Source organism: Diplotaxodon limnothrissa, linkage group LG1 (genome assembly GCF_057381915.1).
Source record: "Diplotaxodon limnothrissa isolate DT_005_m linkage group LG1, D_limnothrissa_male_GT1.1, whole genome shotgun sequence".
Taxonomy (NCBI): Eukaryota; Metazoa; Chordata; class Actinopteri; order Cichliformes; family Cichlidae; genus Diplotaxodon; species Diplotaxodon limnothrissa.
This window is the reverse complement of record NC_140596.1, coordinates 23,061,769-23,087,912: the sequence shown is the minus strand read 5'-3', so window position 1 is coordinate 23,087,912 and position 26,144 is coordinate 23,061,769. Positions and strand designations below refer to the sequence as shown.

Here is a 26,144-nt window from a genome sequence, read left to right as displayed (position 1 = left end):
TGTGGTACACCTGTGCAGTCTAAAGTCTAGACAGGCCTGGAGACAATTCCCTGTTGATAAGGAAAGCTGTTTATTGGAGGTGGTCCTGAATGTCATTATCCCCACTATTGATAATGTGAGCTGTAACATTAGCCGCAGCTTTTAGATTATTTTACGACATCAGACTGGCAGCACTTCCAACAAAGCTTAGTGAACCCGGCATCCTGACCAGCTGAGTCTTGTCCCGTTGAGCCGGCTCTTCTATATTGAGCCATGCATTTGTGGATTGGCTGTTTGGTTTCTCCTACGTAGAGGTCAGAGCACTCCTCGCTGCACTGCGCCGAACATTGTTGTTTTAAAACTAAAGAAGTCTATGAAGAGGTGAAATGTCTTTAAAAAGCTACAAAACTTCAGTCACCTTTTTTTCAAGCTCTCAAGACTACAATGACCTGGATGACTGAGACCCTGAGACGCAGATTGTTATTTATTTTTGCACAAAAAGACAAGAATGTGATGGTAAAGTGCACACTGCATCTAGGACAGAAAACTCTATTCACTGTTGCTTGCACACTATCTGATCTGGGACATCATGGGACACAAAACTAGTGGTGGTGAACCCAGAATAATGTTCAAGCTAAGTGAACGCCAACCCCAACCACATACAGGTGAAGCTTGATGCTTCAGAACAATCAGTGATGAGACATCAGGCTGGTAGCACTGAAGCTCTGTTCTACCTGTATCAGTTTCTACAGTGAACATTTGCAGCTGAAACACTTCTCTTTACTCACGTTTCAGTTTCTAACTTTGGTTTTGTGAAAAAAAACTACAGAAGTTGTATGTGTTCTTATTAAGAAATGCATTTCTGTCAGTGTGACTCCCATATAATGTCTGGTTCATGGTCACTGCATTTGTTCTGTTGCACAGCAACTGTGATGTCACCACACCCCCATCACCTTTTACACTGGTGCTCAGAAAACAAACCTCTGCACCAGCGCTGGTACAGGAGTAGAAGTAATGAGAACAGGAAACAAAGAAATCCTTGAAGTTTTATTTTATTTTTTCTAAGGATTTCTCTAGGAAGTCTCATCCTTTCAAACTGTTGCAGCATCTCGCTCTGTATAATCTGAGACTATCTGAGCTCCTGCGCTGATATTTCACTGAAAAAGGCCCAAACAACACTGAAGCAATGGTGGCAACAGTTCAAACCAGTTTAAAATTTGCTGTTAACTGGTTATCATGCAAAAATGCGTCTCAGGCCATGCTGTGATATAAACGTAATGTAACAATTAATGTAAGAAACTCGTTTCTATAGACTAGAAATGTAACATAATGCTTTATATTTAAAAGATTTACTAGTAATGAGTGATGCATTGCTGTTTTTGGAGCAATGACTCCAACACAGAAGCACAAAACCTTTAACGATGACCTTATTAATCTATATGTTACAGAAGCTACACTGTTCGAATCAGCACAGCTACAGTGGGGTCTCTTATAAGTTAAGCAGAGCCTCTGCTTCTGATGGATGATGATTAGATTCTTGGCTCCTACTCTCTTCATGTCAAAGTGCATTTGCATCCATCAGTGCGTGTGTGTGTGTGTGTGTGTGTGTGTGTGTGTGTGTGTGTGTGTGTGTGTGTGTGTGAGAGACAGAAAAAGGTGCCATATGCAGAAAATAAATGAGCAGTGAGACAACCACATGTAAACCTGCACACTGGTAGAGAGTATGCAGTGTTTTGTAGATGGTGTCAACTGGTTTAAGGGTAAATACAGCAGTATTCAGCATATCTCTATAATCCATAGCGATATGCGCTGTTTGATCCAGTTTAGATTTGGGGTTTGTTAAAAAAACAAAAGGTTTTCAAAGTGAATTTCCATCTTACTGAACTCCAGAAAGGTGTGTTTAAAGTATTGTTTAGATTTACACTGACAGACAGCATGAATCAAAGGAGGAACATCAAAGGAGTTGAGCTCTCGTGAAATGCACACATCAGGGTAGAGGCGATGAATAAAAATGCGCAAAAAAAAACCAGGCAGCCCTTCCGAGGAAAATGGACCACTAAACACGGGAGACAGCTGTAGAAAACATCGTTTTCTCTTCCCCGTGACCATCGAACCATCGTGTTCCTAACCCTAGCACGGCTAAGTTCATCCTTGGATGGTTTCCTTTCTTTGCAGGCCATGCTAAAAATGCAGCATGTTGTGCTGCTGCCATGACTCCATCAAAGTGTCTCCCAGAAGCTTCAGGTTTCTCTATTAGCACTGATTTTCTTTCAGATTTCGAGCTCCATCTACCTGGAACCAGTTACCCCGAAGCCTCTGCTGAAATGAAACAATTGTGTTTGTGATGTCTGTTTTTTCCTCTGTTCCCATCTGCTATTGATGTGCCTTTTCGATTTAAATCCAAGTAATCCTGCCTTTTTAAATGAGCTGTCTGATTAAACCAAAAAGACTTAAAACACACACACACACGGCGAATGTTTTTTTCACACTTCTCTCTAGGTGTGGGCTTAATATTTTTTTACAGTGCGTGTAACTGTAGGTGTGAATTTGCGCATCATCGAAATATTCGTGTGAACAAAGGGTACTGATAGCCTTCGGCTCTGTATTTGTCCACGGTCTCCCTCTCTGCCTCTCACCCATCTTACCCATCTTCACCCTCCATTTAACACCACCATGCTCTTCCTTTTTCCCCCCGTTCATGCCGCGCTCCTTCCCTCTGTCCACTCTCTCGATATCCACCGTCTCTCTCCAAGTTTTGCCACCTTCCCCTATCCAATTTCTCCCTGTATCACACTCCATCGCTGTATTTCTTGCTGCTGCTGCTCAGCGCCCACACAGTCGCACTATATTTCTGCACTTACACACTCGCTTTCACTAAGCTCCATCCAGACTTCTCATTTCTCTTTCCCTCTCCATCTTGTTCCACTTTCTAGTCAATCTTCTACTTCTGTGCTCACCTTGATACCCACAGGACCCGGCGAACGGGATGTCAATATTTCATTTGAGCGCTCACTCGCACAGACACACACGGACACAGATGTCTTTTTTTAATTTGGATTTTTTCTTATTTATATCTTGTGGTTATAAACAAATTCATAAAAGACAGACAGAAGCAAAGAAATCTAAACCCACAATGAATGCATCAAACCCACAGCCAAAGAACTCAAGTATCTAGAACTTTTATGTAATAGTGCAGTCTTTGCATCTTTAAGAAAAGTCTTTGGACAACAATACACAGCATGACAGCTACATTAGACTCTCTATTACATTGGACTTTTGTTGCTCATTCAGTAAGTTCACAGTTTTGTAAAGATTAAATGCAAATAATGGTTTTAAATTCACAAATTTAGATGGTGAGGCTTTTATATTAGAAGCTAAGAAGGGAGCCACAATTTCCTTTTATACTCAGATTTATCTTTTTATGCTACTTCTAACTCGATTTAACACATCAGCATAATGAGCTCTTATTTAAACCATCATGAAGTTCATTTTATAAGTTATGGCCACGCTTACAGTACATACATGATAAAGCAGGGTGTGATTTACCCACGGTGTCCGTCTCTCAGTCAGATCCACCCCTCGTTTGTTTGATGGCTGTTTTCCAAAAGCCAAGACGGACCGACCGAAATCTCCAACTTCAGGTTTTAAAGTTTTTAGACCCCAATGGGAGACATCATGGTGCTATGTCCTTCTTTTGTATACAGTGTTCGAGTGGATCAAGCTTGCAATAAAGCTCGGACATCTCCAAGTCTGTGACCTGCCATGTCCACTGGGCACAATTATTTTTTTCAGAGTCCAACGCTGTGGCTGACAAGAGACAATCTGCAGCCGCTCTAGCGATCGTGCCAGCGTCTCCTGACTCTTTTATCATCCCTCTGTCTTTACAAGCTATGATTATTCGTTTTTTATTACTCTCGATCTGACTGCATGCTCTCTGCTCTTTTTGTCTCATCACTTTCCATCTGTTAAGTATCAACACTGCTAGTTTTTCTACTACACACCATTTGGAAAATACAGACCGAAAATGAAGTGTACACAGTTAATTAAAGCAGGGAAGGAAGTGTTTTGGAAATGTATTTGAACAAAGACAAACTGTAAAAAAGAAATAAATTTTAAAAAAGCTGCAGCCACAGTCAGTGGACATCAAACTGACTGTGTGTGCACTTTCTGGACTAATAATGCCTCTGCTCTGTCTCCTCTGCTCATTGCTGGTATAAACTGCACCAGGAGACAGGGGCTTGTGTTACTGCAGGTATATTCACCTTCTTTACACTGGTGCCAGGCACTGCGACAAGGAGTCCAGAGACGTTGTGTCACCGTTACAGACTCCCCTCTCTCCCTCTCTGCTTGGTGATGCTCCATTTGCAGAGAGCAAATGCACTGCACAATGCACAATCAAGCTTGAACTGGGCTCCTGTCACCCAGCGGTTTCTTCTTACTTATCCAGCTCTCCCAGATTTCCATAATTATGCAACACGATTTCAATCCGTTACCTTCAGGAATTTAGCACTGGGCTCCAAATGTTGTCTTTCTGTTTGTGACTCTTATCACACTGATGTGCTTGGCCTGCTTCACTTCTGCACTGGTATGACATCAGGAGTAAAGAAAAAGATTTGGAATTCAAGCACGCTTTTCACCGCCGATATCAAGTGTGCCATCAAGCATACAGCACAAACACTCATGGCTGCATGGTCACCACCGCGGGAGCAGAGAATGTACCTGGAACGAAGCTCTTTTTTTTTTCTCTCGTCTCTCCACGCGTTCCCAGGTTCCCCTGAGTAGACGTGTGTGGAGGACAATGTGTATACCTGTGCGCCTGTTTGAGAAGTGAAATGATGTGCGAGCAGGAACCATGTGATAGATTTGCTGGCTGTCAGTCACTGGAGGCTTTTCCTCTTGGCTGCGTCCAGAACAAGATTAACATTCAATACTTAGCAGCATTAGTCACTGAAACCTGGGCACCACACACCCACTAACATGCTGAAAAAATACTGACTCTTTTCCAGAAGGTATTCTATCTAAAATTCATGAAACGCTGGCCAAAACACTGACCAATCAAATGACTCAGTTAAAAAATAATTTTGTCTAAAAACAGAAGTCTCTAAAGTAGTTTTATAGACGTGCCGACTCTTGATAAGGTAGAGTCATTTCAGTAAATTGGTTTGAGGTTGGACCGCAGAGCAGCTTTTAGTATAACAGCGGTGAGATGTGTTGGTGCAGTGGATTCTTTAAGGTTAAATGATGCTTGAAACTCTTAATAAGGGGTATTTAAATTAAATTAGCACACCGTAAACAACTGGGATCTGAGGTGAATGCTCTCTAGTACTATTGTTGTACTTGTATGATAGCTTATTTTTAAGTTTTAAGTCAACAAATCATGAGAAACAGACTAGAAATAACTTAAGGAATACAAACGATAATTAATTTTACTCACAGAAATCAGAGCCAGAGCCTCCAGAAGAAAAAAAAAGGTAACACCGTATAATTTGTTCAGGAACAACAACCAGGGTCTTAATTGGGAGCTGGATCACATTTAAAGACGTCTAATCTTTGAGCAGGATGTTCAGATCATTAAGCATATCAGCTTAAGTGACACACAGCCGGCAGGAAACAACTTTTTAAATGACAGGTGATACGATAAAGTGAGCATAAAAGCTTAATTAATTCTTAATAGTTCAACTTTTCAACACTCGTAAAACTATACTGGTTTCCTATGTGTGCATTTTGACATGTGCACACAACACACCCACATGCTCTTGTAACAAGGACACACAGACAGACGCACACACTGTGTACTGACAAATGGAACGGAGAGATAAAAGTAAGGCTTTGACTTGTCAAAAGGCTGCATGAGAAGAGCCAGTGTCACAGCCATGAAAGAATGTTTCACTCTGATATACTCCGACGGAGACGACTAATACCTTCGCACATGCGCTCACACACACACACACACCCGCAGTCACAAGAAATACAGAGTGACTTGCAGCGGGGGACGTGTCATTTGAGGCCAACAACAAAGAAAACATTGCAAAATATAACTTAAAATTCCCTTTCAGAGATTAGCACCTTCTTGCAAAGTCAGTGTGAAAAGGTTGAACTCAAACAGCTTTCTGACAGACAAAAGGCACGTTAGCCCAGCTGGATCCTCAGATGGGAGAAGCCCAGCGAAGAATCAGTGTGTAGCTGCCGCAACAAATTCCAGCCATGCACACAACGCAGTGCAGTGCACAAAGCCTGCATACAAACCTAAAAGAAAATCTCATGCTCTGACATTGGTGACGGAGGCTAAAAATAGTGTTTCGGTCAAGAATAAAACACACCGTCTTTTGTTCTCAGTTATTTCGCCGTTATTTTTGTCCCAGATGTGAAGATTTTGTTACGTTTTGAGAAACACTTTGTTTGGACGACAACAGAATACAGTTTAAAAACAGGTTCGGCTGCTTGGTTGTCACTTCTCGAACAGGCTGGCCATAACTAACTGTGGGGAGACCTGCGGGGCAGTTTCAGAACACAGTGGAGGACTTGCATCTTCCAGCTGTTCTGGGAGCACCCCAGGAGGAGTTACAGGAGTTTAAAAAAAATAAGATAGCAGGCTTTCTCTGCTCTGCACAGTCAGTAACCTGACCTTGATGATAATTAGAGAAAACACAACAGACAACTCACTGATAAGAGAAAAAAATGAACCTAGGGAAAAGCGACTAATTGGTCATTCTTCCATTTGGTTTGCAGAAACTGTTCTGGCAGTATACATTCTTCCTGCTAACTTCATGTTTCTATTATTCTGCACTTTTATTTTCAATTTAGTATGAAACACAGAGGATCGCAAACACATAAACCTTGTAAAAAGGATGTTTTTACATACACATGCTTGACATTAAAACAGTATTTAACAATTACAATCCAATCCAATAGAGAAGTTAATGGACTTATAAACAGATTTTTTCAACGTGTTAAGTTTTACAATATATTGTGAAGAATGAATGTTTAGAAGACATTAGACTTTTAGTAATACCACGTTTTGAAAAAGTTTGGTTAGTATACAAAACTCTGTCAGAGGCTGAGCAACCCTGAAGGTTTTTATCTCAGATATCATATCATCATGTTGCCTGGTGACCACCTGGTAATGGGTTCAAATAATCTGGTTTTTAACCTACAACAGCAAAAGCATGCTATCATTTTACTTTTTATGACAATAGTAAGGACTTGCAGCTTGTCCAACATGTAACCAGTCTCTCATCCAGTGGTGGCTAGGACGGGCTCCAGCCACCAGCGTGACCCTGAGTTGGATAAGCTGAAGAAGATGGATGGATGGATAAATAACAAAATCAGATTTATGAAAGTTAAATTACAGCATAATTCTAGCAAGGGGTTAAAATGACCCATCTTTAGCCTATAAACACACGCATCCCGTTGTTCCGGGTATGTCCAACCAGGACATTAGATTAGATCTCTCAGCTGGCTCTGTTTAGGTTTCTGCCCCCATGACCTGACCCCGCATAAGTGGAGAAAAATAAATGGATTACTTTTCCCAATGTGATTTGGTATGTTTGTTTGCCAAGAGCACACAGGTTAAACAATACTGTAGCATGGGCATTACTTGTTTTGCTATTTTTTTAATATCAATTTGTCAGCAGAAGCGGATCAACCTGTACTACAGCCCAGCACATTTACAAAATTACTTTAAACCTCTTGAACGTGGTAACTTGTAGAACCTTCTTTGGCAGCAGCATTATCCATCAGGGATTTCCAGCAGAAACAAAGTGAAATTTGTAATCACTCCTTCCTACAAAACTGCTTAGGCTCATTTGTGGGATGCCCTCTTTACTTGAGGTTACTTGAGGTTACCAACACTCTCCTAAAGAAGAAGCAACGAGGAGCAACCTGGCAACCAGAGGCCACAGAAAGTTGGTGATATTTGGCAACTTACAAGCAATGATGGGTGAAAAACAGCTACCAAAACAAAGTGGTGGCTTTCAAGCCAAACCCTTTCTCAACTTCAAGGTGTGCAGTAGCAATCAGAGGACAGGATACTGTTAAGTGAAATATGACAGGGTGGTCAATACTTCACAGGGCTACCTAGGCAATAGAGCTTGAAATGCACACTTGAGACCAACAGTCAGTGGCAAACCAGTGCACCACTTCAGCTTCCAGTCAAATGCTACTGCCCTGACACTCCACTGTAAAATTTCTTGTTGCCAATTCAAATCCCTCCAATCGTAGGTGACTATTCTCTTTTTGACCAGTGGACATCACCGATATCAGAACTGCTTTTGTAGTTTTTCCCAGCTCCCTCTAAGCTCCTGTGAAGCGTAGACCAACCAATCATTTTTTTAACCACACTTTCAGTGTCATCTTGTCATCTCTGAAACACCTTAATCCAAGTAGCTCTTGTGAAGTGCACTTAGTTCCAGCCTCCCCTGTGCACTGCCAGGAGCATGTTTGTGTGTTAGGAGTTTATCCACATGTTTCTGCGCTACAAGTCTTTCTTTAGTCTTTTTGTGAACAGTGACCAGACAAACTTTTAAACTAATATTCACAGTGGAGACTCCCCATCTTACCCAGGCAGCAGTGGAGGTGTTTATGGCCTCATATTACTGACTAGAAAAAAATATATGACTGGTGAAACCGCCATGGATTCTACCTAAATCACAGTCTTGACCTATTCCTATTCATTTATGCATGGCGCCAATCAAAGAAGCCATTACCGGGAGTGAGGGTTTAGAAAGCAGGCCGTTTCTCAAACATCATCACAGCCAAGATGGATGGAGCCAGCGCGGTTGCCGTGGTAACCACGAACTGGCCACTTGCCAGGATCCATAATGATTTCCCATCAGCTGCTGCACTGAGAAGAGCAGGGACCCTCGTCGGTTCAGAAATGTTAGATTGCACATGAATCCCCCAAAACCTATTCTCACACACACACACACACAGCCTAAATCAAGCTTTATAGCTTTATCTTATTAGCCTGCTGATGTTAGGGCTATCATACCCGAGCACAGCCTCAAAGAACCTCTAACACCTGGCTGCTACCTTTGATGGTTCTCAGTCCCCCACCCACCCTCTCTTAGTCCAGTATAATATATATTAATGAAATATATATTAGCATAGTTGGGGAGTCAATCTCCTTCACTACTAATTTTCTGTATCCCACACTAAATATCTTTTTGTGATCCTGCACAGCGGGATTTGTAATGTTTACAGTAAAAACTCTGCACTACTGCTAAGTCTCATTAGATTTCAGGGCAACTAAAAATGTTTGCAATTATTAATGTTAAAATTCTTCCAGTCGCCTAAAAACCATAGGAGTCTATGAAAGAAACCTGAAAGAGAAGCAAACTATATTTTCACTTGAACTAGCGCTCCACATGTTTTAAATGAAAGCACAAAGACTGAAGCTCTACATGTGGATAAAACAGAATCTGAGAGAAAAATGACCTTGTGTTTCACCTTGAAGAATATTTCTTTGTGCGTGCGTGCATGTGTGCACACATGTCCCCAAATGAAAGCCAAATGAAGGTGAGCTGCAGCATCAAGGGAGCGGATCTCCTAATTCTTTTGTGACAATTTCTGCTGTAACCTCCAAGTCACCTTTGCTGGCCATGAATGAGAGACCCAAAATGTGTCTGCTAAAAGTGTTTAAACCAAGCCTACTGTGTGTGTGTGTGTGTGTGTGTGTGTGTGTGTGTGTGTGTGTGTGTGTGTGTGTGTGTGTGTGTGTGTGTGTGTGTGTGTGTGTGTGTGTGTGCTGTGTGTGTGTCCTTGCATGTTCATTTACGACCTCTAGGTTTGAGTTGAAAAAATCATGCAAGGAACTCAGAGGGGGTTCACGAGGTGTTTGATGCTGCTGTAGCTCCACAGACATCTCTACTGCAGCATGTCTAACTGAAGCTCATGCTGACAAAGCTAACAGACAGGCGCTCGGCTTCCGTGTGTTCCCGCTGTTTCACCGACAGGAGCAGCAGTCCTCCTCCGGATTCCCCTTTTTCTTCCCCCTGCATTTGCTTCCTATAGTATTCCCTTTACTCCCCACCCACCACCTGCTCCTATTTCCTAACCCCTCCCCCAACCTTCTATATCATCACTTCACTTTGGAGCTCAGCAGCACCCCACCACCGTTACTATGGAAACAGTGGAACAACAGCAGGTTGGCTGTTGCGGCTGCTTGGGGGTGTGGCATTTCAGCCACCCTATGCTCTTCTCCCACCTCTCACCGAGAGGTCTCCAGTACCTCCGCTAAATCCATGAACAAGGAATGTGAATCAATCAGCAGCACAGCTAAACAATAACATACCTCAGGAGAGAGTGTGATGCACAATGGCAACACGATGCTGGAGGTTGAAGATGCTCCCATGCAGCACTTATAATTGCACATAATCAGCTATATACATCTGACATTTTTGTTTGAGCCTTTGCCGATAAACAGTGAGATCTCCAGTGCTAAACAACACGTTTATTCCGTGCTTTCTCCTGCAGGTTGGAGCCTCAGTGATTTAAGGTATAATCTCAAATTCTGAGTTTGTGAGCATGGCTCTCAACACCTGGATGAATCAGCGCATGTTGCATTTCTCATCAGACCTGAAAATAGCCTCTGAAAGAGAAATCTTCTGCCATTCACTACAACCATCTGCATCATTGTAAACATGAGCATATTATCTTGCAGATAGACTTTGCTTTTTTGGAACTGCACATGTTCATTTATCCCAGATATAGGAAAGCTGGTTATAGGAGGAGGAGTTGGCCGTCCGACTGCGGTCTGGAGTGTGGGGCCTCCCTCACTCAGGTCACTCAGGCACAGCTGGCTGCCGGCGGAACTCACGGGCGCGTCACTGCAACTCCCCCTGGCTTCTGCTCCACGGCTGCTGAGTGAGCCCTCATCTGGGACTCTCCTCAGCTCTTTCTGGGACAGTGGCGCGGCTGCCCCTCTGTTGGTCTTCCTTGGTCTCTTGTGTTCTGGGGGCCTCTGGATGTCTGGAGTTTTGATCTCCTCCATACCTGCTTCATGCCCTGGAGGACAGGGCTGTGGCCCCCCCACACCCTCTAGCAGATCATTACATGAAGGAACCTTTTAAAAAAACAAGCGCGTCCATGCTCACAGGTGTACACACGGGTGATCACACCCACAAACTACACCCTTTTTGGCTCCTACCTCAAAGCACACTGTGTTCTGCTGATCTTATGTGCTGCACAATAATGTTTAACATTTAGTATTTACTGTCATATTCCCATATATCATTGTGATGTTGTTTATTCTATTACTCTTGTTCTCTTCTGCTTGTTTTCTTTTTTCTTTCTCAACAGGTGATCCAGGTGATTGATATATGCATTTTTTTTTCTGCTCATTCTGTTGGTTTTTGTCTTTTGCCCTTCTCCCCTGTCCCTCTTCTCAGCTGTTTCTCTTTCCCTCTTTCTTTCTCCCCTTCTTTCCTCCAGTCAAGTCTGTCCCGTATTCAGCAAGTGAAAATAAAATAAACAATAAAAGGTGAATCAAATGGACCATTATGGCAAGGCTGGGATGGTCAATTTGGTAAAGTAAATCCGTTGGGCATCTTTCTTTGCCTTTAGACAACAATTCTGATGGCAAAAGAGCCAAACGGGACAGGCCAAAAAAAAAAAAAAAAAAGAATGAAAATGAAAAGCGTTGGAGGACTGAGATGAGCAGAAATCACTGCACAATTTGTATGAACTTTCATTCAAGTCAGTGCAAGTCTCATGCGTATTTAAACACCCATGCAGCAATGTGCACAATTTTAGCTACTGAGAGTGAAGTCACAAAGCTTCCATAAATTATACTATTTATTTTAGCAAATTCAGACATAGAAAGTACTCCACATATAAAGAACTCAAAATCAATATTTGGTTGATAAAAATATCTTAACATCTAAATTCTAAAACGCTTGCACATTTCCACACATAACAAGCCTGAGGTGAATTTAATGCTTCGCTTTCTGATGTGCGATGCTCGTGCATACCCGACTGCTCAGTCACAGCGTTCTTCCAGCAAAGCGTTCATTTCAAAGTAACTGAAGCAAAAGAAGAGAGCTCGGCTATAGCAAACAGCCCTTCACCCTTTTCTGTGCATCTCGAGCGTTGCGAGAACACGGAAAATCAGATTGTTTTCAGTGAGCTGAGAAAGAGAGAGGAGAGATTTAGATCACCATCTGACTCTCTCGCTCTCTCCATGCAGGCTCATCATGTATGCATGAGCAGCAACACACAAACATGAAGAGTTACACACGGGCTGCCACTTTTCATTTCCGAAACGCTTCTTTGATGCGGGCAACAAATGAAGACAGAGTATGAAAGAAATCACACCAGGGTTTCAATTCAGTTATCCAGATGTTTGCTCAGTAACGCATGGCAGATTCTGTGTTACGTCCGCATGTTAGCCCCATAAGAGTGCAGAGAAAGTGAACTAGAGAGCATGGGAAGGTTAAACAGAATGCAGCAAAGAACCTTTAAAGTGCTGCTCTTTGTCAACCCGTAAAGTGTCTCTCAAGGATCAGCAGTTCTATTATGCAAGAACTTAGTTTTCCTTTGTTTACTTTAAATGTTAGTTTTCTCGAAGTAAAGCTGTGGCAAATGACCCAACACAAAGCCACAATCACAGGTTCACACAAGTAGAATTTGTGTGCAGATCGCTACAGTTTAAGTGAAAGCCAAAGAGAAACAGAAGAGGTACTAATTAACCTGTAAAGGAAACTCACAAACCCAACTTAAATCTCAAATTTATGCTTGTGACGGGCACTTTCAGGGGTGTTCGGATGTAATTCAGGGACTAAGGTCCAAAACTTTCAGTTGTGTGCAAGGGAAAGTGAGCCACACATCCATCCTGGACACAGTCACACTAACAGCTGAGTCAGGCTTGCAGTCCTGTGCTGACAGGATAATCGTGCACTGCAGCCAACCAGAGCTGACAGGAGTGAGAGGTGGTCACACAGCACAGAGAGAGGGAGGATGTTTGTCTCTGTATGTACGAGTGACAGGCAGGGTGGGTTGTGGTTTAGTGGCTGAGTAAACTTACAAGGCGACCAAAATACCACCTATATCTTTAAAAAGATTGTATCTATACAATCACTGGCCACTTCTTTAGGTATACCTGTTCAACTGCTTATAAACTTAAATATCTAATCAGCCAGTCACATAGCAGCAACTCTGTGCATCAGAATGGGAAAGAAAGGTGATTTAAGTGACTCTGAACATAGCATGGTTGTTGGTGACAGACGGGCTAGTCTGAGTATTTTAGAAACTGCTGATGTAGTGAGGTTTTCTCCACACGACCATCTCGAGGGTTTACAGAGGATGGTCTGAAAAAGAAAGAATTTTTTTGAACTTTTAACAGGATGAAACCTCCAGCAGAACGAAGTTCAGGGAGAGGCGGCCATCTGCTTGGTCCGGTTGGAGCGTCACATGTTCTTAAATTGATTGAGTAACTTACACAAAGGCAGAGGGAGGGTAGGCAGAAATGAAAAAGCAGATGAAAAACAAAAATCCAAACAGGACGACTAAGAGAAGTGAAGCTACGCAAGGGAAATAAACTGACAAACCAGCAAAGACTGACAGAAGGAACACAGACTAAACGGCACAAGGTAGACGGATAATAAGATGCAGGTGAACTCAATCATGACAATAAAAAGGAACAGCGTGGGAAGCAAAAACACAGAAATGGTATTCACATAGATAAATCAGAGCAGAGAGAAAAGGAAAAAATACAGAATATGAGCAAAACCATGAATAAATGCAAAGACTATCACTCAAGATGAGTCATCAAAACCTTTTACAGTAAGATAAGAGAAAGAAATGTTAATTATTTTCTAATATATAAGGAATATAACCAGAGATATCTAAACAAATGTCACAACAAGAGAAACAGGAAAAGATTTAAAAACATTTTTTTATTTTGCAGTTTCTTTAAGAAGGGATTTCCAATCCTCAGCAGACTGATTCAGGGTGTTAAAACTGTTTCCACTGCAGGAATCTCTGCATTTTTAAAAAGAACTGATTGGAAACAGAATTTATCTCGACGGAAAGACGTTTCAGCTTGCAGGCACTTTTTACTGCAGTTTCAAAAAGGAAGACAAGATGAATGCAATGGCTATCATTATTTCTGGAAAAAAACACACTCAAATTTGGACTGTCTCCTTAATTTTGCATTATTGATTGCGATTTGTTTGATTTCCTGTTACTCCCTCCCTATAAATCCCCGCAGACTTTTAGGTTTGGGTTTAACAAATAAAAACTGCAAACGCCTTCTTCTAAACTCCATGCTTTAAGTTCTGAAGAAGTTTTCCATCTGCTGCAAACTTTCTATACCCTAATGAGATTGTCTCATCAGACTCTTCTGTTCTCAGCCCTGGTGGGGAAACTTGCTCGCTCCACAGCCAGGAAACTCTGCAAATCATTAGAACAAACTAAGAAAAACAGCAAACTGTCATTTACAGCGAGGCGACGGAACAACACTTTCAAGTCAAGAACCAATTAACACACAGAGGGTCCTCTGCAGATGATTACGACCACAAGCTTCATTCGGTGCCTTCTAATTTCTCGTCCGTGCGCCCGTGAGATGACAGAGCTCCCTGAAACAGAGAGATGAGCACTCCACCACTGGTCCCGAGCTCATTGAACCAGCTTGTCTGAGCATCAGCAGACACGATTTGAATGAGATTAATTTGGTTGACACTTAAAGGACGGCTTTGGATCTCAGATGTTTCTGTTTCTGGGCACAATATTCCCTCTACTGAGTAAACACATCTAAATGATGATAACTATGCTGAAGTGGGGCAGCTGGCATCCGTTGGTTTGAACAACCACAATTAAAGCTGCAGGATTTAAAGCCACCGTGGCTGTGCTTTAATCAGTTAACCGGGCTTTTATGAGCACACATGTGTGGCACACTGGTTACACTACATTACAGCTATAAACTAGAAAAATACAGTCTTCACCATCTGCCTGTGACCTCGCTTTTCCATCAGTCTCACTAATTCTGAGAAAGCTCTGTTAGTCTTTTTTTGGCTTCTTTCTAAAAGATGGTTGATTAAACATTTCCTTGCTCAAACCCCCGTACCAGCCAGTTACTGGGTAATGTTCTCACTTACATATCAGCTGGGTGCTGTGGCCTGGGGTGAGAGCAGTTCATGTGATATGACCTTCTACAAGGTTTGAAGACAGCGAAAGAGACAGGCAGCAGCACCCAAGGACTCCTCTCCTTTCCTCACCTCGACTCTCCAAGAATAAAGTAAAGCCCAAGTGTTTTAAAGCCCTGATATCTTTTCGAGTATCAAACAGTTTCCTCCTAGGCTTTAAATCTTGGTGTAGAGATGCAATATTTTCCTCCTTTATTGATACCAGCAGCTGCAGTCAGCACAAATCCATGTCAGATACAGCACCAAAACAGACATAAAAACCTCTCAAACGTCCTGCTGTTTTTTCTTTCTTTCTGTTTTTCTATTTATTTCAAACTAATTCCAGAGTAAAACGTTGACAAAATATTTGTCATTGCACATATATGAGGGGAATCTTTACATCTGCCATTTCTTTATATACAGCACAGTTTTGGTCCAAGGCATAGTTTCACTTCTGCACTTCACCAGGGGTTAAAGTGGAAAAAAGATCCAGAATATTGTTGCAGTACCTTCAGTTAATAAACAGTAAAATCTGATGGGCTGGTTAATGCATATTCCTACACAATGAATTGCTTCCACTGATGAGATAGAGATCCTTGGGCAATGAAACCAAAATAATGTCGTCCCATGGTCCAGTGACACCTTCACCACATTTCTTCTAACCCTTATGATGTGTTCAAAGTGCAGATGTAAATAAAATTGTGGCCATGGTACTCAGCATCTGGCTAGATGGGAGAACAGAAGAGGATCAAATACAACTGAGTTATTTTTTTGTTGTTGTTTTAAAGTTTTTGTTGTTGGTGGTGGTTTTTTAGTTGGCATTTAATTTAAATCCTTTAAAAAATGGTTTTGTGAAACGGTTTGCAAAACTACTTAAGGTGTACTTTGTAAGTTTGCATGAAAATACAGCTTAGTGCAGGCTAAACTGACTAGCTTGCAGTACTGTGGTGAAATACTGCAAACCACTGTTTGTACTGTAGAGCAGGCTGTGGTGTTCATGGTCAATGCTGTACAACACGGATAGAATAGATTAAATTTGCTCATTAAATTCTTCTTTTTGCAGTCGCTTTAAAGGGTCTAGGGAGTGGACATCAGATACAGCTCATGAAACAGCCGCTTATCCTGTTGTATTCAGTTGGCTAAATTCACCAGGAGCAGTGAAAATCAGTGTAGCAGCACAGGTCAGCTGATCAGAGTGTGTACACGCGAAAATTCCAATAAAACAATGCGTATTATGTGACTTCTTTTTAAGTAATTCTCCATGCTGCATCATTACACACAGTCTTAAGAATCCCAGATCTGCAAATCCTACTTTAACCCCTGTTCACCACCAAGAACTAAAAAAAAAAAAAAAAAAAAATAGCATGCTGGTGGACTAAATCCAAAGATATCTGAGAAAACAAACAACTTAATCATAAGAATCTACACTGCTGCTTTGCTCAGAGGACAGAAAATTAAAATCTGGATCTTCAGCATCCTTGTGCGATGCATAGCACCTTTCACGGCCTTGTGTCCAGCCCTCAAATGTAATCTTTTGTTCATTTTCCTACTGGCAGCTATTTACAGCTGTTTACCTTTTTAAAGCCTCTGTATGCTACCTGCACAGCACTGCACTGCAGACGGGCACAGTTAGAGACCAGCTGGAGGTCATAATGGAGAATTCAAAAGCTAAACATGCTTTGCTTAACTCAGAGTCAAAAGAAATGGTTTACTATAATTTTAGAACGTGCCCGAATCTGCAGTCCAAGGATTATGCAACCATGTTGTGCTCCTCTCACAGACAGGTCTTGTTTTTTGAATGTTGAAGTTTTTTTACGTGTAAACAACAAGCAAATATTTATGCGCTCTCCTGAAAGAACACTTCATCTTCTCAAGGCCCAAAATGTAATAGTTGAGCACCGTGCACATCATCCTCCTACACAGATGAACTTGTAATTCGTCGAGGAACTTAGCATCCCCCAAAAGCTCTTTTTTATTCATGTTTAATGAGAAACGATATGTCATCCACTGACACAGCCACAGAGGCTCTTAGTGTGTGAAAACTAACATTACTTTTCAAGCAACTGTGTCAGACCGGCCATATTGAGAAGGATGACACTTTTAACTGTCAATACACTGAAATGCAACTACTATAATGCAGAAAGGATGCTTGTATTTGTCTGGAGTGTCTTGGAGGTTGATGGTTTTGGTTTTATCCTCAAATGGGAAAGTCCAGACCATAAATCGTGTCAATGAGTAGGTCCCAGACATTAATATGAAACTACCGTCATCTAACCTAATCTAATTTAGCTCAAGAGGCAAAACCACACAGTGTACAGTCATACACAGTTCTCAGCTAACCCTACCCACATTTCCAGAAAAATCTAACTAAATTCAATTTGTTTTGTTAACACTGATTACAGGGAAATGTCTCAGTGTGAGAATCTCCTAATGAACAATGCTGAACGCACTAAGTGGAGAGAAGCATACGTAGAAAAGACAGATAATGTTGACTGAGGGCGTTGTGAGATGTTTCCTCAGCACTCTCATTACCAGAAATATTGTAGAGCAACACCCAAGAAAAGCATGTATAAGCCTAATTATGCACATATATTTTGTGCGGTGTGGAGTGACTGCAGCAGTGCACAGAGCACATTCATCATCTCATCAACAAATGCAGAAATAAATGAGGGATGCTGGCTCCAGCACGGCCAAGGGCAATTTCCACACAAATCACAGTTTATGTGTGATTATGTAATGTTCCCCACCTCTGAAGACTGGGTGAGAGGCTGCGTAACCTCGTCAGCACTGCTTTCTGTGGCTTTAGTGCATCACTGCCCCCTCATTAAATCTGCTTTAAAGGCAAATGTAAAAGGTGTGTACCTACAGAGGGAACGGTTATTATTACAAATCTTCTCAGAGAATAATAATAATGGATTGGATTTATATAGCGCTTTTCAAGGCACCCAAAGCGCTTTACAATGCCACTATTAATTCACTCTCACATTCACACACTGGTGGAGGCAGCTACGGTTGTAGCCACAGCTGCCCTGGGGCAGACTGACAGAAGCGAGGCTGCCATATCGCGCCATCGGCCCCTCTGGCCAACAGCCAACAGTAGGGTAAAGTGTCTTGCCCAAGGACACAACGACCAGGACAGAGAGCCCGGGGATCGAACTAGCAACCTTCCGGTTACAGATACGCTTCCCAACCCCCTGAGCCATGGTCGCCCAGAATACAGTACTACCAAAAAAATACCAAAAACAAAAAAAAATTACTTCTTTATATTTTTCTCCCAAGGAACCAGACATTGAGGTAATCTTTTGAAAGCGGTCTTGAGCAATATTTAGACTTTTTCTGAAAGTCATTCAACATCGGTTGCTGTTTTACCCATTTTCAGTCCAGTTCTTCTGACGAGTTTTTTGTTTGTTTGCTTGTTTTTTAAGTCACACTGATCTATAAATATCATGGATTGGCCTCCTTGAGCCTGCACCTCAACATTACTGAAGCTTTTTGGGATCAAATGGAGAAAGAATTGAACAAAAGACAGTCAACATCCAAAGAAGAGCTTTAAATGTCCTTCAGGAAACTGCATTTCCATGTGTGCATCCACGATTCACTAAATCACTGCACTCTTATCCATTTCCCAGCAAAATATAAAGAAATGAGGGTCGGTTCAAAACTTTTACCCAGTGCAGTTTCTATTTTACCCTTTTGCAAAGGTTTCAGTTTTACAAAGAAATTAATTCCTTAGAAAAATCTGCTAAATCATATTGCTTTGAGAATGCCCCAAAGGCTTAATCCCTTTCCAAGTAATGTGATTTATGGTTTCTCCTCTAGGGAGGGTTTTTTCCCCAAAACCTGCAAGAAATACAAAAGCATTTGGAAACCTCTGTTTGTTGCTTTCTTCTTCACACTTCACACATAACAGCTCTAATAATTATATCCATAAAAGTTACATACAGGAAACACATTCTGTACAAAGACAAATAAATGCAAAGGGTGTAACAGTAGAATTATAGCAAAATAATCACATCACCCCTAAAATATGAGATTAAACGTCTGCCAAAATATTGTTTTAACAGCCTTGTTTATCGTCCATCGTGATAAAGATTGAAAAGGTTAAAGCTGCACTGACTTACGAAGGGAAAAAATCAAACCACTGACCCATTAGCTACTGTTTGTCCACCCTGATATTTCACAGCCTAAGAGAAAAAAGAACCATAGATCCGAGTCACGTTGCAACGCCTTCTCTTCTCTTGCCTTCTGTTTAACTCAATTAAAACCGAGGAGGTGTGGTTCTTCTGAAAACGCAGCGCAGCCTTGGATGAAAGACAAGTCAATGCCACATGGAGAGAATCGATGCACTGAGCAGTCATGTTCGAGATCTGCTGCTCCTCGTTTACGCTCCTCAGACTGAGGCTGAGAATAAGAGCTATCGCCTTGTTGTTGTTCACCGAAGAGCAGATTTCAAAAGAAAAAATACCAGCAGATCTTTTCTTTTTTTTTAAACTTTTAACTCTTATTTTTAACTCTGCAACATAATTTAGCAGCAAGACAGGCACATACAAACACGTATATTTGGATAGAGATGCAGAAATGTTTCAAATATAGATTACAGGATGGAAGTGTCAGAAATATGTGCAAAAACTCGTGCAAAAAAATCGAAATATGCAAAAAAGAAGACATGCCAAGTGTATTGTTATTTTATTTCATTATTACATCTACTCCGTGTGAATACTGATGAGTGGTTTTTCCACTGCGTGTGTCACAGATCTTGGTTCGGTGGATTAGTGGTTTTGCTTGCGTTTGATGCGACGACGTGCTTTCTGTGGAGTCAGCATTTTTGTCCTTTCGCTGGCTCTGTGCACTTGTGCTTTGTTTGCCCCCTCATTTTTTAATTTCACGGCTGTGTGATTAACTTTCAAGGGCATTCCTGCTCCAATTAATTTCTGTCATTTCTCAATGTTGTCTACAAAACACCTGGATAAAGCATTACAGAGCGCATAAGGTAAACGTCAACTGACTTGCACATATATTCTGCATTCAGGGGTGTTTTAATCTCTTTATCGCTACAAACACCTTCCTGCTCCTGAAAAAAAGCAGTGGGTCACAGCTGCACTGGCAAAAAAAAAAAAAGAAGCATATCCCACCTACAGGAGCTCCGGCTGAATCACTCCACTAAAGCTAAATACAAAAAGACTTTCTTTTTTCTTCACTTTTCTGCTTTTGATTATGAGCTGCACATTGCCAAGTGTCATATCTGCAACAAATTGAAGGCGCAAATGAACCCCCACACTTCCATAAATATTAATAAGGATTGTCACCCACAAACTAACCATTAGCATATGAAAATAACTGGCTGACACAATCAAGGATCCCCCGTGTGAGAACTTTCTTTATTTAGGTGGTCAAAACAGTAGGGGGGAAAAAAAACAAAACAACTTTTAATAATTTCTGCACTTTTTCACAGGGCCTTAAAGGTTTACACTATAACACCCACATGCACAGCAACACAGAGGGAAGTGAGCATTGTGCAATGGACCAACTCGAAACCTAAAACCCCCTCAATTTATCAAAGTGGCCCCACAAATCAATGTGGATTACTTTGGGAGAAAGCATTGCTCATGTGGCAGTGCATTTCCATTACCACACAACAATATTGGCCTTTTGGGAGGCCGTGGTAATTTTGTCTATTGATCAAATCACAGGCAAAGATCACATCACCGTGTCTTAGTTTAGGCAATAAGTCAAATACAGCGAAAAAGAAAAACTATCATCTCAGTATGGATAAATAGCAAATAGAAGACACTCACACAGCTACGAGCACAAACACACTCTGCACGGCACAAACTCTGATCGCACAGTCACGTCACTGCAGAGGTCGGACCAGACTCGGGTAACATATTGCCAAATAATAAAGGGATTATCCCTGTAATCCAAATGGTGAACACATCCTCCGCAGCAGTAGGTGTCACCTTGTCTAATGTCAGCACAGCTCCACCATGCAATGATGAGAGGAGATTCCACCCCACCTGAGAAATTCAGATAAGCCAAGTAATCCGAATGTGTACAGTTAAGGCCTTAAAGGAAGAGTTAGAAAACATGTTTATTCAACTTTTTAGAAAGTTAAACGTGATTCAAGATTCAAGATTCTTTATTTGTCTTTATTTGTCACGTGCATGGTTATACAGGTATAACACGCAGTGAAATGTGACCTGATACATGTGCATGTACACACCACAAAGAACTGAAACAGGACCATAGACTGTATATAGAAGATGCCACCATATAACTGTTTTTTTAGGGTTCTGTCTGAAGCCTCAGTTTTACAGTTTTAAAGACAAAAGTAATCATTTTTCCATGAGAGGGTGGAGGGCTAAGGATCCCATCACACAGGCTTAGAAACTGGTAAACCACTGGTCACTAGAGACAAGTGGTTGCTGGAAGTCACTGTAAAGTGGTCTGAAGCTTCAGTCATGCATACCTAAAGACCAATCAGTGTCCCACTGCTAACCAATTACAAGGAAAAAGGTTGCAGGAAGTCCCATGCTGTTGCTAGGTGAAATTGCATTGGCTACTAGAAGACTGACTGCTGCAGTAGCCCACAGTTTGCATGGAAGACAGAGACTTTCCAGAAAGTTGATTCTGTTCTTCCGGATGTTCGGTTTTCCGAAGAAGTGACTTGGATGAGGGACTGAAAATGCAACATCCAGAGCAAAAGTGTCGACTTTCTGGATTTCCTTACATATGAGATTGAGCATGCATCAAAGCAAGAAACTGACTTGTCTGCAAACCTCGCCAACTCCTCACTGCCTAGTAAATATTGTTCCTTTTTAGACATGTTGGTTATGACAATGAGGCACAGCTCCTACTAGTTCTTTGAAGGTTGCTTCCATTACATATCTCAAATTTCACTACAGCCATGCATGGGCCACTGCAGCATTCTACCAACAACAAAAGTAATCGCAAAGAGGTTTTTGATCCAGCACCCGCTTTCTAACCAGTTTCCCCCAGTCAATGGCGTGTCCAGCGGGGTGGCCTGGGGGGGCACAGGCCACCCCCCCAACCAGACTGGCCACCCCAGGTGCCACCCCAAAGGCAAAACAATAAAATTCAATCAAATATCAAATGTACGATTATGTTTTCACGGTGAAGCTCAGATATCCGAGTGTAAGTGAATGCAGCATCGGCTTCTGCGCTATGTGCATCACGTTAGCAAAGGTAGGAGAGCCAAGCAGAAAGACGGCACTGCAGGAAACAATTTTTCGGTGAAAGAAAATGAGGACAGAATAAATGTCCCGGTAAGTAATATTAAGTTTGTTGAGTTTAGTAAACTTCGGTGAAATTAGAATCCCAAGGAAAAAATAACACTTAAAGAATTATTGCAGCCGTCGAATATTTCTGACAGTATGCTACAGAGGGGAGCTAACATAAGAGTTATGAGTTATAAGATATAATCTAAGTCGTAACATTGCTGTATGGAGCTGCAGATTTGGTTGCAGGTTAACATAGCTGGACTGGCCATCGGGCATACCGGGCATGTGCCCGGTGACTTATTATTATTTTTTTTTGTAATGGCATGAACAATGAGAGGTGGTGGATTGGCCAGATGCAGGTCGATGTGTAAAAATGACTCAGTTGTTTGGTGGTGGCTATGGCGGGGCTTCCACAGAGGCCAGCAGGTGGATGAGGGAAGGGGAGGCAGGAGGAGAGCCCCGAGGCAGCCGCCAGTCCGAGTGTCAGGTGAACTGAACTTCAGGTAAGAAGTTATGACCTGCAGTCTATCTGGGTCAGATATGAACCAAGTTTAGGTGGAGTTTATTTTCGTTGTGCTGACTTTTTACCCTCAGTTGCCATAACTCGTACTGCGTTCTAGCCAGCTTGATGGAGTTTTTAGGTGGGTGGGTGCTATGATGTTACTGATAGTGAACTTTATTTTATTCATAAGGTTAGTTAGTAGAGTTGCCAACGGCTCCTTAAAAAAATGGAATGGTCCCTCAATCAGAGAAAATATTACACGTTTCGTATTGAGCTGAGAAGAGACGCAGTTTGTCCCGAACTTTAGCTAGAATGGAAAAAGACACAATGCTGGAGTTATTCTGTGTTTACGCTGCACAGCTGCCTCTTCTTCTCTCATTCTCCCCCCTCTCTCTCCTGTTGCTACTTCAATCATGAAACTGATCAATGATCAGCTGATCGTCTCTCTTGTTTATTTATCGCCCACTTTGTGCCAGAAAGAGGAAACCAGCAGATGTCGCGCTAAACAACAGCAGCACGTTTAAGCTTGATCAGCTGTTGTTAGAATTTATTTAATATTAATTTCTAGTATCAGCTGATGTTTGCTGGAGCCACAGCTGTAAAGCTGCTGGTCATGATGTTGGTTTGTATATGTGGTGAGAGGGAAACATGAAGATGAAACCAGGAGATGTCCTTACTGAATCATCAGAGCTGTGATGGAGAAACAGGTTTACCTTTTAGGTGACATGAATGAGTTGAAGGGAAGTTATGAACTGTTTCTGAGAGACAAATAACACCAGGATTCTTTTCTAAGCAGCTGACAGCTGGTAACTGTGCAGGGGCGGATCTAGCAAAGTGTTGCCAGGGGGCAGGTAGGGCATTAACAGGGAAAGGTGGGGCACAAAGAAATACTTTTCTTTCTTATTCTCATTTAAAATATCTAGCTTTTATTAAATAATTATCTAAATCTTACAACCAAAGTTTTTATCTGACGTAAAATGTATAGAAATCATACATATACCAACAAGACTGTACATCACTGTCACAACAGCATTTGTTTTCAGTCAAAGGCTTTATGGCTTTAATACCTGGGGGGCCGGTCTCTAGTCAAAATGCCCGATTTTCTGTCCCAGTCCAGCCCTGCAGGTTAATACTGGCAGTGTCACCATGCCAGCTGACTGGATTTCATCATCAGCCAGTGTTGTTCTTTATCAATATTACCAAAGTTTACCATAAGGCAGCATAGAAAGTATTTACTTGCTTTCAGGTTTTATTCAAATGTTAGTCTTTTCAGTTGTTTCCCCACTTTTTTCCTGTTTCACAATCAAACACCAGTTTGTGAGAAGATTATCTTCTTTTTTTAACAGGCAGATAAAGTTTTGCATTGGCTAATTTGTCAATTGTTTGTTACAAATGTTCATATTTTAATATTAAAAAATGTTTTTGCCCAAAACATATGTGTACTATATGTCAGTAAAAATACTATGCAAATATTGATGTCCTTGAATGCTGAGTAAACACTGACAAAACACTGATTGTATCTCTTGTCCTTTAGCAACGCAGTATCTAAAAACTTTGCACAGTAGTGGTTAAAATCTCATTCTAATAAGAGTTAAAAGCGCATTCGGTTATTAGGTTTACAGGGTTATTGAATTATGGTTAATAGAATTGTTTTTAACATTATCTGCCAATTACATCTGCCACCCTTCTCCAAATCTGTGCCCCTACCTGGCCCCCCCAACAAAAATTTTCTAGACACGCCACTGCCCCCAGTGACAGCCAGCAGTCTGCAGCAACCACTCAGCAGTTGGGGAATACACCTTTTGTTCCCAAGCAACTGCCAGGGGGTTGGCAACCACCCTATCCGGTTGTTTAGTCTGACGTCACTAGCCGTGTCTGGACCTAAACTCCGCTGCAGGTCCATATATGAAATGGCATTACTGAGAGTTGAAAAACTGTCTAAAGTCTTTCATCTTTAATAAAATGATCAGCGTTCTGCTCTACCAGGTGTAACAATTGAGTTTAACATCCAGGCATCCATGAAAACAGAATTTATGACATTTAACGGAGTTAGAAGTTAGCAGGGAGTTAGCTCGCTAGCTTCTATCTAAATACAATATAGCATGTCCTGACTGCGGGGTTTTGGAAACAAATTAAAACATACAGCTCTGTTATCACTTCCAGCATAAATGAAGACAGAAAACTAAACAGCAGTGACGTTTGTAGGGTTACTGAAGTTGGGCTAGCTGGTATATAATGATGTGCTACGTGACCGCTAGCGACACAGCTATGTTAGCATAATATAAACAAGCTAACTTTTTTTCCACTCGATAAAAGTTAACGTGAGTGTTCTCGGTGGTCAGAAACAAATGTAATCGCATGGCAGGATGCTGTAAAAGGACCAAACTTCAGCCAGGAGAACAACTGAGATAATCCATCCACAATACGAGGTTAGTCATTCATATACTGCTGCATGGGCTGGGCTGTAGTTACATCCTAAGGTTTTAAAAACTGAGCTTAAATAAATGATTAGCGGTAATAAAAGCCGAGGGAGGTCAACAGTGATCACTGACTGTTTTAGGAGCTTTTTGAGATTAAATAAAAGAAAATACATAACATTAAACATGTTAACAACACAAAAGCCATATTAAAAGCAGACTACTTTAGGCCCGGAAGTAGGATTCGTCACGTCATCACTTAACAATCGGATAGCCTTGTGTAACTGAGCCCCATGTTATCAGCTAATGGTAGCAAGTTTGGCCTGCAAGGTGCTTTGTCTGTATGGCTGCAATGCATGTAACTGATACCATCTAATGCTAAGTAGCATACAAAATCTCAGTCATGAAAACTAATAATAATAATAATAATAATAATAATAATAATACATTTTATTTGAGGGCATCTTTCAGAAGCATAAGGTCACCTCACAAAAATAAATGCGTTCTTATCACCAGCCTACAACAATCTTCACCTGGTTTGCTGATTTTAATATGTAGTAAATCTTTGTGACTGATTCCCTTCTGGTACAGGATGACCAGTCCTGTTTTTTTTGTTTGTTTTTGATCTGCGGCAGTTTGCAGTTGAAATGTTATATAGTCATTGTTGAGCCATGCAAAAGTTTCTTTGTGCATTATAAATCATCAAATCTAATTTTAAAGAAAGTCAATAAACAGATGCTTAAAATGTTCAAATAAGTGTTTAACAGTGTAGTTAATAGTTTATAAACATGAAGGCTCATAAGGCCCACAGGAACTCTTTTTCCTTCTTACTTAGAAATTAAACCCTTGGAAATGATCCTACTTTAATTTCATTTCCAATGTACAAAGA

The 26,144-nt window shown here is 41.3% G+C and overlaps 1 protein-coding gene across 2 annotated transcripts in view; it reads right to left on the bottom strand.

Annotated features, from left to right (window-relative positions):
- Window positions 1–26,144, bottom strand: part of entrep2 (endosomal transmembrane epsin interactor 2) — a 115,098-nt gene that overhangs the window by 65,723 nt on the left and 23,231 nt on the right. The gene's annotated exons all lie outside the window — the stretch shown is intronic.